Source organism: Cibotium barometz, chromosome 56, assembly GCF_041138505.1.
Source record: "Cibotium barometz isolate CiBa-2024 chromosome 56, ASM4113850v1, whole genome shotgun sequence".
NCBI classification, from domain to species: Eukaryota; Viridiplantae; Streptophyta; class Polypodiopsida; order Cyatheales; family Cibotiaceae; genus Cibotium; species Cibotium barometz.
The window spans coordinates 16,025,851-16,043,968 of NC_141101.1; positions in this window are offsets into that span (position 1 = coordinate 16,025,851).

Below are 18,118 nucleotides of genomic sequence, written 5' to 3' on the forward strand. Positions count from 1 at the left end.
ATACTTCTATGCATGAAAATTAAAAATGATAAAAGTAACACTTTTGATATAAAAATTTTCTTTTATGCATACTTTTATGCATGAAATTTAAAAATGATAAAAGTAACACTTTTGATATAAAAAAATTTTCTTTTATGCATACTTCTATGCATGAAAATTAAAAATGATAAAAGTAACACTTTTGATATAAAAAATTTTCTTTTATGCATAATTCTATGCATGAAAATTAAAAATGATAAAAGTAACACTTTTGATATAAAAATTTTCTTTTATGCATACTTCTATGCATGAAAATTAAAAATGATAAAAGTAACACTTTTGATATAAAATTTTCTTTTATGCATACTTCTTTGCATGAAAATTAAAAATGATAAAAGTAACACTTTTGATATAAAATTTTTTCCTCTATGCATACTTCTATGCATGAAAATTAAAAATGATAAAAGTAACACTTTTGATATAAAAATTTTTCCTTTATGCATACTTCTATGCATGAAAATTAAAAATGATAAAAGTAACACTTTTGATATAAAAAATTTTCCTTTATGCATACTTCTATGCATGAAAATTAAAAATGATAAAAATAACACTTTTGATATAAAAATTTATCCACTATGCATACTTCTATGCATGAAATAAAAATGGTAAAAATAACACTTTTGATATAAAAATTTATCCATTATGCATACTTCTATGCATGAAATAAAAATGGTAAAAATAACACTTTTGATATAAAAATTTATCCATTATGCATACTTCTATGCATGAAATAAAAATGGTAAAAATAACACTTTTGATATAAAAATTTATCCATTATGCATACTTCTATGCATGAAATAAAAATGGTAAAAATAACACTTTTGATATAAAAACTTATCCTTTATGCACGATATTAAAATTCAATTTCTCCATGATTGTAATGAAATTCTTTCGAGTAATCTAGGATGATAATTCCTAGAATATGGTAGGAAGTCCTCTTTTTATGCTTTGAATGAAATTATTTTATGCATAATTTTTATAAAAATTTTGCCATAGCTCCGCTGCTATGACTGATAAATCTCAATTTTTCTAAGGGATAATGCTTATCATTAAGAAAATAATTAAAATGATCTCTAATTGGATTATTAATCCATAATGGATTGAATCATCAATATACATAAACTAAAAGCATAGAAAAAAGCCATTAATTTGACCTCAAGCATAGCTTAATCTTGGGTTAAGGAAAAGCTTTATGAAAAGCTTGATTTGGATTGAGAACGGGTCATGAGTATGACTATTTCTTGAGTGAGAGAGAGAATTTACATAAAAATCATTAGAATTTAAACATAAATGAAAATTAACTTCAATAGCATTTATTAAATTATGTAACTCTTCACTACTATTCAAACTTCAATAGCATTTAAAAAACCATACCAATTAAACTTCTCAAGCTTGAGAGGGGTTGAGAAGAGAGAAACATTGAGAAATTATAGAAAGATCAATATTCACTAATTACCTTACAACTTGCTTGATTCTTTGTTCACGGTAGAGGCCCCCAACCAATCAATTGGTTAAGTATGTTGATGGAGCCACTAATGGGGATTGAAGAAAGAGGGAAGCTCCAAAAACTAGTGAATTATTAAATGAATTCACAGTTCTTGGCTTAGGTGGAGTAGAGTAACGATGCATAAACACTATCTATTTTTCAACAAGGGGGAGGCTTCTATTTATAGGAAAAATTGAGCTCCTAACCAAACAAACTGATTCTAGAATTTTCTAAATCAGTTTGGTCAATATTTGACCATTTTTAGGTCAGTTAAGCTAACTTTTTGGAACTAGACTTGAATGAGGAGAGAGGAGAGATGAAATATCTCAATTTTTATGAGTTTAAAACTCATTCAAGCATGTGAAATATGCACCTCCTTTAAAGAACTCCCCTTCCTTACATATGTGTCATAATGGAATCATTTTAATATTGCTCATAGTTTTTTTACTAATAAACCTTGTACATTTTCAACTCTTCATCTTATGTGAAATATGCACCTCCTTTAAAGAATTCCCTTTCCTTACATATGTGTCATAATGGAATCATTTTAATATTTCTCATAGTTTTTTACTAATAAACCTTGTACATTTTTAACTCTTCATCTTATGTGAAATATGCATCTCCTTTAAAGAATTCCCCTTCCTTACATATGTGTCATAATGGAATCATTTTAATATTGCTCATAGTTTTTTACTAATAAACCTTGTACATTTTCAACTCTTCATCTTATGTGAAATATGCACCTCCTTTAAAGAATTCCCTTTCCTTACATATGTGTCATAATGGAATCATTTTAATATTGCTCATAGTTTTTTACTAATAAACCTTGTACATTTTCAACTCTTCATCTTATGTGAGCATTTACTCATTTTTGGATACCCAAAATATCTCATATTTTTAATATTGCTCATAGTTTTTTTACTAATAAACCTTGTACATTTTCAACTCTTCACCTTATGTGAGCATTTACTCATTTTTGGGTATCTTCTTTTTATAAATTTGGATTTATCTCTTCCCTACACATGGATTGATGCTATTGGCCCATAGGAACCTTAATTGGACCATAGTCTAAAGATTTCTGAAAATCTAGACCCTTAGACTAAGGTTCTTTATACCTATTTCCAATTAATTCCAATTGCACATTGGAAAATTCTTTTTGAATTTCTATTTCAGGGGAACTCATCTGAATTATAAGAGATATTTGTTTATCCAAAAATATTCAAAATCTGAATATTCTCTCTCTTGGATCATTGGGATCAACGCTTTTTTCCCCATCATACCAACGCGTTGATCCCAATGATCCAAGTTGCAACATTAAAATAAACCAACTCTTGGTTCAAAAGACCGAGATGAGCATCCCCTATCACCATAAAATCGTGCCCTATCTTGAGCACTCCTAATAGAATCCTGAGCTTCGGTCAGCATTTCTTGCATATCTTGCAAGAAATCCCTCGATGCATTAAGCTTGATGTCCTTAAGACCGACATCAATAGGTGCCCTGGGTTGATACCCATACATAAGTATGCATGCACTAGAACCAATGGCCGTATATTTAAAATTGTTATAGGCAAATTCCATCATTGGAAGATATTTTTCCCAATATGATGATTTTCTAGAGACATATGCACAAAGCATATACACTATAATCTGATTCATACACTCTGTTTGCCCATCAGACTACTGCGGATGATCAGAGCAATTCACATTCAAAGTAACTTCCTTGTTGTAAACCATTCCGAATAAAGTAAGAAAACATGGCATTATAACAACAGAAACCAGGGATTCATCGGCGCCCCGACATACCCACATCTGCATATGGAATAATCGATGTCTCGAGTTACCCATATCAACATAGAGAGTCATCAGCATCTCGATGAGTCACATATGTCCATCCGTAAACAATCTGGTTGACTATATAAATCACCTAAAGTATGGAACTAGAGAAAGAAATGCCAACAAAGGAAGAATCCAAATTTCCTTATTCAAACACAACAAGATAAACTTGCTTGAACTCTAAAGAAAGAGATTTCAACAAGTGAAAATGACGATGAGATTACCCTCATCAAAACATGCAAGCTATAGATAAAAGAAGTTCATCTAGAGAATGCCCACACTATAACTTCTAGTGAATTTAGAAAATAAGATTGTCTTTGAATGTTGAGGACAACATGCTAAGTGATATAAGCAAAGCAACAATCTTGAGCCCAAATTATCCCATAAGATAATAAATGTGACGGATCACTAGCGTCCCATACCACCATGATACCACCCATACATACGTTAACAATTTGAAACTCCCTAGTATGCCGTCTAGGAAATATGAATAAAATCCTGTATAAAAGGAATAAGATGGGCTTATCCAGACTTTCACATACTAAACCTGTCTCTATATACTTGAGACTACATCAAGGAATAACTCCTTCTGAGTACATCATTAGAAAAGAGATTGAATTATTGGCGCCTTTCTAATGATAACTACCCAAAATACAATAAAGCTAGGGTAGAAAAGAAACTCACTTAGATATATAAGCAACTAGGTATCTGAGTTGGAATATGTACAAGAGTACAAGAAATATACTCCAAAATTACGTGCAAAAAACAAAGGCAAATGCTACCTTCAAAGCACATGTAATTATTCAAAAGATCAAAAAATCCTTAAAAGCATAGAAGCTCCTCGAATCCATAACATAGTTGATCATAAAAATAAATGCATACCATCTAATGGACATTATTCATGCCAAAAGAAGTATTAAACTTGGTGGCCAACTCATCAATCCAGAGTATATGAACATTGTGTCGTTCAAGCAAAACTCCAAAGTAAGCAAGTGAAACACATATGTGTAGCACTCAATAAAAAACCCCTAGACACAAGTGATCTAGGCAAAACCTGATGAGTCCATATAAAACTTGGAAAACATCCAATAAAAATCCACCAAAACAAACCGATCAACTAACCCATGATAGAGTTTATCTTAGGCTTAAGAAATTAAGCACAAACCACACTTAAATAAGTGCAAAATAAATTATCATGGAAAAGTGTCAAAGGTGAAACACACTTTGAACGTAAATTATAGCCATAAAAAGAAATTAAGAAACATGTCCAAAAAGAATGGCTAAACAATGGTAAAAAATCATGATTACATCGTTTAGAATTAATCCAAACATAAATATCCATTAATACGAGGTATAATCGTATTAATAATATGCGAATAACCCGCATCTATCTAATGTCAGCACGAGAAAACGTACTTCAACAACCCTCGAAAATATTAAACTCCCGAGAAAAAGAATTATCATGATTTTTTTTGTAATTTTTTCTAATTTTATAGGGCCTCAAAATATGATCATTTTGAATTTTACCAAACCTATCTTATGGCATTCCAAACCTATATTTTTCCAAAAAAATTTTAGCAATTAATTTTACCAAAATACCATTGATATTTTAAAAATACCAATTTTTAGGATTTCTAAAAATAATATCTAGAATATTCCTAATTTTTCCTGAGAATCCCATCGTTCACGAAATTTCCAATTCTGCCTGATAATTCTCAAATCCAATAAAAATTTATAATTTTAATGAATTTTTCTAATTTTTTGGGTCAAAAAATATATATTTTAAAGGAATTTGAATGGTCACGGGCGCCCGAATGGACACACCACATGCCAAACAAAAACCCCATATTTTCCCGAAATTTAAAATAACCTTTGTCTAATTTTCCACTAATTTTCAAGAATTTTTTGAAATTTTTAAATTACCCCGAACGCATTTAGAATACGAACGGTCAGAAAATTTTGGAATTCCAACGGTTTTCCCGGAATACAGAAAGCCAAAAGTTTTTGGAAAATGAAAAGACAAAAAAAATCGGAATGTGAAAGGTCAAAGGTTTCCGAAATACGGAAGGTCAAAAGTTTTTCCGGAATTCGGAAAGCCAAAAGGTTTCGGGAAAACGGAAAGCCAAAGGTTTTCCGGAAGATGAAAAGCCAAAAAAAGTTTCAAGAAGAAATTTCCAGAAATTTTTGAGAGATTTTTTTCTCAAATCCCATATTTTTTCTTTTAATAAAAAACTCATTTTTTTAAAAAAATGGAAAAAAAGCTTTTATTAGCTTATCCATGTTTTGATTTTTTTAAGGGGGGGACGTTTTTTTCCACCAGCTGCTGCGCAGCCCTCCCCCTCGGCCGTCTGCGTGCAAGGAGGGAGAGAGGGAGGGAGTAAAAAAAAACTCCCTCCTCTTCTTCTTCTCCTTTATTCACCATCAATAAAGATGCAGCCCGGCAAACACATCCACCAAATGTAATATTGTAGGCTCCCATAAGAGGTGGAATCTAAAGATAAAGTAAACAAGCCTACTCATGCACAAAGAAATATGCCATATTCCAAGTGGGTGAAGCGACCTTTTGATGGTCGAAAAGCTCCATCAACCATAGAAGATGAGCCCATAGTAGCTATTAGCTGATCAAAGAGAATGAAGGAGCAAAAGCAGGCACATGCACACATTGTCAGTATGGCCTTGATGAGATAATGAAGGTGCACGAGCTAACAATTTTTGGATGATAAACATGTAGGAGGGAGCCCATAGAAAGTGAGTATGTTAGGTACTAGAGTTCCCTTCCATTCTCTTTCCTCCCCTCTCTCTCTCTCTGTTAAGAGGGGATTATCTTTAATCTTTGATTAAAATTTTTAATTAAACAATACTTAATCATAATTAACATTAATTATGATTAATGTTTCAAAAATCATTTTTAAGAGAATTTCTCACAAAAAAAAGAAGGAAAAATCAGATTTGAGAGGCGGAGAGGAACCCACGCAAACGGGAGAGCATTTCATGCATCAACATGCTGTCCCCTACTGAATTTCAGTAGAAAATTGACAGAAATTTGATCGCATTCCCGTGGAAAAAACTCGTAAAAATGTATAAAAATATATTTTTAATCAAAAAATACTCAAAAAATTCCTAAAAAAATAAGGAACATTTCCTAAAAATTCTAGAAATTTAGGGAATCCATTCTACCAAAAATATCCACCATAAAATATGTGGTATTTTTGTAAAATTTTTTATTAATTCTTATTTTAAACCATTAAAAATAGAAAAAATAGCATTAAACTCACGGAATTCCCCCGCAACGTCGATTCGTCCATTGAATTGAAGTAACACGCATTCCAATCGCCATATTGATGATCCACATGTAATTCATCAACACAAATCAACAAAATAATATTTTTGTTAGTAAATATTAAAATTTACTAAAAAAAATCAACAACAATTAAATAGAGATTGCTCTGATACCACCGTTAAAACCCTAAGATCTCTCTAGATAATTGTTATGCATAAACATGCATAAATCAGGCATAAACTCAACCACCCAACCACCCTTGAGCCCAAGGGATGCACACATGAATAATAATGAAATACATCATACCTCTACCTTGATGTTCCATACCATCAAGAGGTATAACACAATCCAATAGCATGTAGCTATAGTGTGAAATGGTAGGTGAGTAGTTATGGACCTCTACACAAGTGACCATAGCATAAGCCTCCAAGTCCCTAAGCCCCTTTGAGTGTGCCCCATGCCCCTATTATATAGGAGGGTCCTCAAATGACTCTTGACTTTCCATTCCCCATGTGTGACCCTTGGATGCCTGACCCTAACCTTAATCCTTAAGGTTAGTCCTAACCCATGCTCCACTAGAGCTTATTCCCATGCTCCCATGCTCAAACAAGCCTAATTTGGGTTAGCTTCCTAGTATATGCACACATAATGTGTATATAACATAGCACACATAATGTACATATAACAAAATTACTGTCGCTCATTTCAATAAAGGAAGTCCAACATTTAGCACAAAAACCTCCTCTAGATGTTCTTCTAGTTCATAACATGTACCTGTTGGTTGTTACTCTATTGGTGCTCCTTCTCACACTCATCTATAAAGGCATGGTGTTGTTACTTGACTATATGGTAAGTGTTACAATCTAGATAGTAGAGTTCAAAATGTAGGTTATAAAGGATCTCGTAATCTAGAAGTACATTAAATTTTTTCCAAATATTTATCTTCCCAAATAGATTCTTATAGATAAATTTACCCTTTCGCTCATATAGTATATATTAGTTTTAAGCATTCATCTGATAAATCTAGACTTTGATATAATCAAAGTCTAGATTTTGATATAATCAAGGTTCTAGTTTCAAATTAAATCTAGACTTTGATATAATCAAAGTCTAGACTTTGATATAATCAAAGTCTAGATTTTGATATAATCAAGGTTCTAGTTTCAAACTAAGAAATTAATAAGCACCGGATGTATCAAGGCTTATCCAAATAATCCTCATCATCAAAAGTGGATTTAACTTTTATTTCACAGGGTGAACTACCCACCACTGGTGGTATGACATGTGCTATCTTAGGAATTTTCCCTTAGTATTATTAGTCATTTATACCTTAGATTAGGGGTAGGTTTAGAACAAGACTCGAATAGTCATGATGATGAATCATAGGCGATGCTCTGTTCCTTGGTTCATGCTCTTATATGCAATGAACTAAACACACTGATGAAAGAGATTATCATAGGTGATGCTTTGATCCTTGATTCATGCGGTTATGTAATGCACTACGCACTATGCACATTGATGAAAGAGATTATCATTATCAATATAATTATCATTAGTAGATATCTAGAGAAAAAAGCAACACATAACTATGTGTGATTTATCTTTACAATTTTGTGTAGTGATAATATGTGTATCACATATACTTGAATGTTTGAATGATGGTAGTATGCAATTATGTTTAATGTTTAACTCATAATCTCTATGTTGGTTTATCCCACCAACAATTTGATTTCCTTTTTCTCACTATTATCAAATCTATAGGTGCCTTACAAGGCGGAACATTACCTAGAAGAACCTTAATTTTATGGTCTTGGGGTTTGGAGAGCGAAAGTCTAGGTGGTAACACCTCTAGGAAGAAATCCTTGAATTTATAAAGTAATCCTTGGTGAGAGGGACTAGTATATGTAGTTTTAGTAGCCTATTATCTTGCTAACTATCACTATATAAGTCTTGTTTCTTTTACGTAAAACTCTCTTAGCATGTGTGGCTAAGCAAAGGCCTAGATCTCCTTTCATTTGACTCTTGGGGAATCCCTTTGTTTCTTTATAGGGTAATGCCCTCATTATTCTTTCCAATACTCACCAAAATTCCTAAGTACCAGGTACTCGGTAATGAGGGTCTAGGTTATTAGTCATAGCATACATCTGGTATACAAGACTAGGATGGTCTTTTTTGCTAAGAGCTAGAGTGCTCTCTTGGGCCACTCTCTATTGTCTACATTTGCTATTGTAAATGTATTTTGTAAAGTAATACCCAACAAGGGTGATGCTCTAAAATGATGCTAATATGGGTGGATATTGAGGCATACCAACGCATGTAGAGGCTGGTGCAACCTTCTGTTAGATATATAGTGAGCTTCTCTTTGTACTTGGGGCCTTAGTCATGTATATAGTAAGGAACCCCCTTGTGCTAGCCTATTGTGCTCAATCTTATTTTCTATTGGTCCAAATGCCTTGGGGCCTTAGTCATGTATATAGTAAGGAAGTCTCTTATGCTATAAAATCTAGGATTTTTAATATAAAAAACTAACCGTGGTAATCCACACAGTATGCGTATATAGTTAATCTAAGGATCATATTGATGTATTCCCCAAGCCATAACAAAATTGATATCTACTCCCTCCAATGGTGCTACAAGGAAATCTCCCTTATCACATTAGGGTTTGATAAATATACGTAAACTTTTCATTTTTCTTATGTAAATATACTTCATTAGGACATTTTGGAGGTCATTTGGAGGGCCTTGTAAGAAATTCACTAATTTCTCTCACTAGAGAAAAATTAAAAAATACCAAAATGTCTAAATATCAACATGTATATGTTATTCCAAATTACCATTCTGATATTTAAGAAAGGTTGCAAGCTTGTCATAACCTTATATTTTACTAGAATGTCATGACAATCCAAGTGTGGGGCACCTGGGAATTTCTAAGACCTATGCACTTGTTAAAAGACAGTTTTATTGGGCAGGTTTAAAGAAGAACATCCAAAATTATGTTATAAAATTCCCTAAGTGCCAAGTCAATAAAGCTGAATGCCTAAAAGTAGGCGGAATATTACAACCACTATAAATACCTGAGGGTAAGTGGGAAAGTATTTCTATGGATTTCATAGTAGGAATACCCCGAACAAGTAGAGGGCGTGATTCAATGTGAGTAGTAGTGGATAGGTTGACCAAGTGGGTACAATTTATACCAACTAAAAAAGAAGTAAAAACACTAGAATTGGCTAGAATGTTTATCCATCATCATGGATTTCCAATAGATATAGTAAGTGACCGAGATACAAAATTTACAAGCCATTTTTGGAAAGAAGTGTTCAAAAAGTTGGACACCAAACTTAGTATGAGTAGGTCTGAACATCCACAAAAAAAGCAATGGATAGACAGAAAAGGTTAATCAAGTCCTAGAAGATATGCTTCGAGCATATGTTAATCATAAGCAAAACAATTGGGATGAGTATCTTCCATTATTAGAATTTTCTTCTAATAGTGCTAAACATTATGCTATCGGTTTTAGTCCATTCATGCTAATGTATGGATTTCAACCTAGAGCACCCATAGCTGTTGGGTTACAAAAAGAAAAATTTATATTGTGTAAAAGACCTTCTCAAAGATATGCAAGACATGTGAAATGTTGCAAGAAGCAATGTTAAAAGAGCGCATGATCATTCTATTAGTTACGAGAAAGGTAAAAGAAGACCAATTAATCTTGAGGAAGGTGATTTAGTCTATGTAAAAGTTTTTGAAAAGTCAAAAACTTTAAAAAGTGGAAAAGTTTCAAAGTTAAGTCCAAGGTATTATGGTCCTTATACAATACTTCAAAAAATTGAAAGTGTAGCTTACAAGGTAGCTTTACCTAAAGGATCTAGAGTGCATCTCATGTTTCATGTTAGTAGACTGAAACGCAAGATGGGAAACAATGACAACATCATTGGAAAAGAAGCAATAGTTGATTTCATAGAACCACCTATTCTTCCACATGAGCCTGAAAAGATTCTCGAATATCAAGAAAAGAAAACTAGGGATTCTATGTTTAAAGAAAGTTTAGTAAAGTGGAAAGATAGACCAGAAGAAGGATCAACTTCGAAAAGAGTGGCTACACTAAAGAAAAGGTTTCCTGAGTTTGTTTTTGAGGACGAAAAAATTTCTTTCAAGGGGGAGAAAATGCTATGAGACTGACAAGAAACACTATAAGGTAAGACTAGAGAAGATTATTTATATGTAAAAGATTTGCATATAAATAAGGTTAAGGGGATTTCAAATTGGAAATACCTAAAGAAATGGTTAATAGGCATTAAAGTTCAGGGGATTTCAAATTGGAAATACCTAAAGCAATGGTTGATAGGCATTAAGGTTAAAGTAAAAGGGATGTAGATGGCACACAAAAGCCCAAAGCCATAGAAGTAGGCACCCCCTTCAAGAGGGAGTTGAGGAGGCCTTGGAGAGTGAAAAGGCCATGCCTAGCTAATGAAAGGTCAAGGGGATTTGAAGTTGGAAGGTCATGCATCACTTAGGCCTATATAACCATGTGTTTAGGGTCCATTTGGAGCCCATATTTCCCCTAATGACTTTGCAAAAAAAAAAGCTACATCATCATGTGAGCTAAAAGCAGTTTTTGTGATGATGAGTATGAAGAATAAATCTATAATCTAAAGAATAATCATGTAGAGCATATTGGAATTATGGAAGCCAAAGAAATGAATTCCCAGGAACAGGTTAAAGAGCTAACATCATCTGTTCGTGTGTTGGAGAGAGAGATAGGTAAATGTGATATTTATTCAACGTGCTATGAAAACCTTATGAGATAGAGAATTTTATATTCCACCAAATTGGAATATAGTGCAAATTAGTGTCCCTCATTTCAGTAAAGGAAGTCCAACATTTAGCACAAAAACCTCCTCTAGATGTTCTTCTAGTTCATAACATGTACCTGTTGTTGCTCTATTGGTGCTCCTTCTCACACTCATCTATAAAGGCATGGTGTTGTTACTTGACTATATGGTCAGTGTAACAATCTAGATAGTAGAGTTCAAAATGTAGATTATACAGGATCTCGTAATCCAGAAACTTTACATTAACTTTTTTCTAAATATTTATCTTCCCAAATAGATTCTTATAGATAAATTTACCCTTTCACTCATATAATATATATTAATTTTAAGCATTCATCTGATAAATCCAGATTTGGATATAATCGAGGTTCTAGTTTCAAACTAAGAAATTAATGAGCCCGGATGTGTCAAGGCTTATCCAAATAATCCTCATCATCAGAAGTGGATTTAACTTTTATTCACAGGGTGAACTGCCCAACTGGTGGGTATGACATGTGTTATCTTAGGAATTTTTCCTTAGTATTATTAGTCACTTATACCTTAGCTTAGGGGTAGGTTAAGAACAAGACTCGAATAGTCATGATGATGAATCATAGGCGATGTTGTGTTCCTTGATTCATGTTGTTATATGCAATGCACTAAACACACTCATAAAAGAGATTATCATAGTAGGTGATGCTATGTTCCTTGATTCATGCGGTTATGTAATGCACTAAGCACTATGCACATTCATAAAAGAGATTATCATTATCAATATAATTATCATTAGTAGATATCTAGAGAAAAAAGCAACACATAACTATGTGATTTATCTTTACAATTTTGTGTAGAAGTAATATGTGTATCACATATACTTGAATGTTTGAATGATGGTAGTATGCAATTATGTTTAATGTTTAACTCATAATCTCTGTGTTGGTTTATCCACCAACAATTTGATTTCCTTTTCCTCAGTATTATCAAATCTATAGGTGCCTTACAAAAAAGCGGAACATTACCTAGGAGAACCTTAATTGTATGGTCTTGGGGTTTAGAGAGCAGAAGTCTAGGTGGTAACACCTCTAGGAAGAAATCCTTGAATTTATAAAGTAATCCTTGGTGAGAGGGACTAGTAGATGTAGTTTTAGTAGCCTATTATCTTGCTAACTCACATTATGTAAGTCTTTTTTCTTTTACGTAAAACTCTCTTAGCATGTGTGGCTAAGCAAAGGCCTAGATCTCCTTTCATTTGACTCTTGGGGAATCCCTTTGTTTCTTTATAGGGTAATGCCCTCATTATTCTTTCCAATACTCACCAAAATTCCTAAGTACCAGGTACTCGGTAATGAGGGTCTAGGTTATTAGTCATAGCATACATCTGGTTTACAAGACTAGGATGGTCTTTTTTGCTAAGAGCTAGAGTGCTCTCTTGGGCTACTCTCTATTGTCTACATTTGCTATTGTAAATGTATTTTGTAAAGTAATACCCAACAAGGGTGGTGCTCTAAAATGATGCTAATTAGTATGGGTTGCTATTGAGGCATACCAACTCATGTAGAGGTTGGTGGAACCTTCTGTTAGATATATAGTGAGCTTCTCTTTGTACTTGGGGCCTTAGTCATGTATATAGTAAGGAACCCCCTTGTGCTGGCCTTTTGTGCTCAATGGTATTTTCTATTGGTCTAAATTCCTTGGGGCCTTAGTCATGTATATAGTAAGGAAGTCTCTTATGCTATGAAATCTAGGATTTTTAATATAAAAAAACTAGCCGTGGTAATCCACATAGTATGCATATATAGTTAATCTAAGGATCATATTGATGTATTCCCCAAGCCATAACAAAATTGATATCTACTCCCTCCAATGGTGCTACAAGGAAATCTCCCTTATCACATTAGGGTTTGATAAATATACGTAAACTTTTCATTTTTCTTATGTAAATATACTTCATTAGGACATTTTGGAGGTCATTTGGAGGGCCTTGTAAGAAATTCACTAATTTCTAATTTCTCTCACTAGAGAAAAATTAAAAAAATACCAAAACATCTGAATATCAAAATGCATATGTTATTCCAAATTACCATTCTGATATTTAAGAAAGGCTGCAAGCTTGTCATAACCTTATATTCTAATATTTAATGAGGTTGCAACCGTATTTTTGAATCTTCTTCACTAAGATTTTCCTCTTTAATGAAGCATTGTGGTGGTATAATTGAAATTCAAATAATAAACCACTTCCATACACCCTCTTTCATCTTTACGCGTAACCAATGGTGGATTACAATGCAAGTAACCATTTAATTAACCAGATTAAAGAAGATAAAAAGAAAAAGTATCATCTGCACATTGATCTTGATAGTGGGTATGAGCCCATTCAAAAGTGAAGGAAAAACTATGCAATCTTCTCATCAAACATTAATGAAAACATGAGAATGGTAGGGTTTTGCAGCACATAGATATTTGGTGTGATGGATCAATTTACCCTTTCAATCCTATGACCACTTCCCATCCTCCCTTCTCAAACCCAGCTACTCTGTTACGTTTTACAAGAGATAGAGTCAATGGATTGCTAGGATATTTCTACATATGAAAATGGTGAAAATTCTTGATACAAAGAAAACGCTTCTAGAGATGTCATTAATTTAATTTGACATTATTTTATTTTGAACTTATCGAAATCACCACAATGCAAATAGGGTACCCAAATATGACCATCAAAACCTTATCACATTCTATTGATTTTTCAATGAAACCATCTTATATTACTACATATTAACTCTTTGCAGATGGATTCAAGCGCATCTCTGCTATCACACAGACACCGGGGAAGTAGTGATGTTGTACGATTTTTTGCACCAACTGGAGCTGCATGGTCACTTTGAGGAAATATCAAAGATGTTTAACTGTGATTTTGCTCTAGAGGACTTCCTCAAGGCCGCCCACATTGAGATTTCAAAGCATGAGGTAGAATTCTCACGAGACGACGATTAACTTCTAGTGATAGAATTATCATTGGAACTGACGAGTTTGTGCATGTCAATGACATGAAGCTATCTTCTAATAATAGTTTCAAGAAAAAGCTTAATAGAATCCTTTAAAGGGTTCCAGAAAGCATGAAGAGGATTGAGAAGGAGTGTCCTATTTATAACCACACATGCTGCTTTTTGAGGTACGATCACGGTCTGATCTACTATCTAAATCTGATCCTTGAAGATGATGACCTCGAAGAGCGACAAGATCTCAAAGTCAAATTTGAGGAGGAAGAAGACTTTCATCAAGGAGTAAAGATTCTTAACTTTGCTGAGGAGAGGGATTTAGCTCAGTCTCTTGATGTTGAGCATCTTCGTGAGGAGACTTTGATTCGGCCTCAAGAGGACATAATAATGCACAAAGATATTTATGAAATCCCTACATTTGCTTTACCATCTTTCCAAATGAAATATCTCCATTATTTTTTGATATCGGATCCACAGGAAGTCTTTAATCTTAGGGAGGACTACTGCCTTGAAATCATTATGCAAAAGAATGATAAATTTGTAGACACAAAGGGGATAGATAAGTACCTTCTTCTCGACTCGAATGTTAAGGATACATAACTCCTTACTTGGGAAAGCCTTGAAAATGATGTTTAGAGATGCTTCATTATATGAAAAGGCTAGGCTTCCATCTGAGGGGGAATTCTATAATATTCAAAGAAAGCTCAACATTTCTAATATGTGAAAGGATGTTGATCCAAGGGAGTCCTCAAGGGGACAGATGAATGTTGAGCGAGGGGAGTCCTCAACTAATATTTGGATGAATGAATTACTTGTCTACGATGAAAATCCAAAGGTGTGTATGAATGAATGGATCATCCACACTTTTTGATATCTGTTATGTATGTGTTTTGTTTCCTTATTAAAATGAAACATATTTCTTGTTTGTAGCTCATTGTTTATGAAGACAATTTCATTCGTGGAGGTAGAGGCTCACGCATTGGAGTATTGGGAAAGGACTTAGCCCTTGGAGAATACATAAAATCCTTCAAATTGCCACATTTTGTTATATATCACTAGAAGTTTTTAGACAATGCAAGTTTTCCATTGTTTTTGCAATCAAGAATTTGTCTAGATATCTTAGGGGATATCCTATCAAATGGAATAATGACAAGATAATGCTGCTAAAGAAGCGAACAGTTGTATGAGTCTTTGGTCAGGGTTGTGGCATTTACGCCTTTAAACAACCTTTCCACTTGACCTATATAGCATATGCACTATCATGTGGAATTAAGGATAGCCGGTTGCTTAAAAATGGAGTTCCTTAGGTATCAAAAAGAATTACTTGCAGGCCAATCGAGATCATGCAGATAGTGAGGCAACTCCTATTGGAGTTAGGGTTAAGGTTGCAACAATGCACACACACAAGATAGAGAAGCTTGAGAGCACACAAACTCACTAGACTAGAATGAACAAATGTGTGCCATATATAAAAGATAAGTACACACCCCAAAATGAGTAGATAAGAGGGTGTACATACGCACGAGGAAAAAAATCTCCTAGTGAGGGAAAAAGTGCCCCGACGGTCCTAAGTGTGTTCACACAAAGGTAGTAAGCCCAAAGCTTTACAAAAAGCTTTGAACTTTTCACAAGGAAGAGCCTTAGTGAATAAATCTGCCATGTTGTCATGTGTATGTACATAGACCAAGCTAATCTTTGTTGCAGAGAGTCTTTCCCTAACATAGTGATAATGCACCTCAATGTGCTTAGTACAAGCTTAAAACACTAGGTTCCTCATAACTGCTAATGTGCTCTAACTGTCAGTGAAAATCATAGTGCTAGATGACTGTCCAACACCCAAATCAGCCATAAGACGTTTGAGCCACACACACTCTATTGTGTAGTTGTAAAATCTGCCCTATACTTAACTTCACAGCTAGAAGTGGCCACGGTAGGCTTCGGGCGCGTCTAGACCGAAAACGCGTTTCAAACATAAGAAAGAACAAGATTGCATTAAATTGAAGGTCAGTGGCTTAAAATTTAATCTATGTGGGGGTAAGGATGAAGTATCATCTCTGCCAAGCACAAGCTTCTTGTGTGCATGTAGACATGCTGCACCAGAATCTCCATTAGGAGAAATATGGACTCTACATTTTGCCCCTTAAGGGGTTTCTCTCACTTCTCTCTCTTTAGAAAAAGATTCTAAAATAATGTTATAATATTAGCTCTTATAGAATTAAGGATATCTCTTTATATCGTTTTTAAAAGAGATTCACCTATTATTTTATTGTAGTACTGTCCCATCTCCAAAGTTAGGACCACCTATCCTCAAAATTCTCAAATTTGAAATAATAATATTCTATTTGATCTAAAAGTGTGAAGCATCTAAGATGTGACACTCTTAAATACCCACATGACTTTTTAGCTTTTTAAACCCTTCCAAATAGATTGCATTTACGTATTTCAAAATGAGAGAAGTTAAAAAATAGAATAACTTGATGTAGACATCACATTTTTGAATCTCTTCTTACCCATGCCTACCTCTATGCTTTAAGAGCGTGACTGTTAATTTTTGTCATTTTTCATTAAGTATATAGGGGTTCATGAATTTTTTCTTCATTTAGAGACTTCTCTAGATTTTTTAGAATGAGAAAATTAGGGTTTTTAGTTTAGGGCAATTTTAGTTTGCTTTGATGAGATATTGCTTTATGTTTTTCACTTTCCCTCCTTTGTGTTGAGATATCGAGCTCGTCTTGTGAGGCGGTGGACACTGATGACCCGCCTGGGGGATAGGCCCCACACTTACACCACTGGCATGGTTGGTGAGATCATGGGTGATATGCGGCCAATGGGATGACAGGCTATGTGACAGCCATTCTAGAGACTAGCATAGTTATAGCGCCAGCTCATTTAGTTGGGTTCACACTATAGAGAACCCTCGTATGTATTGGTTGAGTACCTTTCATATTATGTGTACTCTTATCTTTGTATATGGTCTGTTGAGTGTTGAGTAAAGAAGAAGAAGATTTTCAACCTCTCACTTTGTGTGTTCTCTATTCGAGTTTTGTGAGTGTGTGTGTGCTTGCAAGAGCTCAAGCTCTCTTCCCCCCTGTATCTTTTCATGGTATCAGAGCCTGGTTCTTGCTAAGGGCTGAGCTGCAAGCAAGAGAACCACAGGAAGCGGTACGAGGGTAAGAGCTTCAACTACAATTCCCTATTTGTGTTGGTAACTACACCCTTGTCGGGAACTCTACGGGAGGCACCGGCAAACGATCTCTGATTGAGGAGCTTTCTTTGCGGGAGTAAAGCTATAGGGCAACTATATAGTCCTATCGGTCAAAGTTTTCTAGACCAAAAACGCATTTCGGGTGCATCTCGATCTCTGTTTTCAGAAAGCAGGCGATTTCGAGTGCTGCGGGTAAGTCATCGATTCTCTGCAAAAATTTGTTTTAGGAACTGCAGGAAGACAGATTGGCTGTGCAGACACTGTGGGTGCTGCAAAGAGGTCAACAGTTGCCATTGGGTGTATGTATGCATATTGCAGTCTCACTGGTTGTGACATTTGAGAGTACTACAGTACCGCTGCAGAAAATACAGCAGTTTGTGCAGGACAAACCAGAGTGCTATTTTTGGTAAATTTGTCTATCTGGCAAGATGTCAAATGATGGCATAACCCAGATTATGGCTGAAAAGC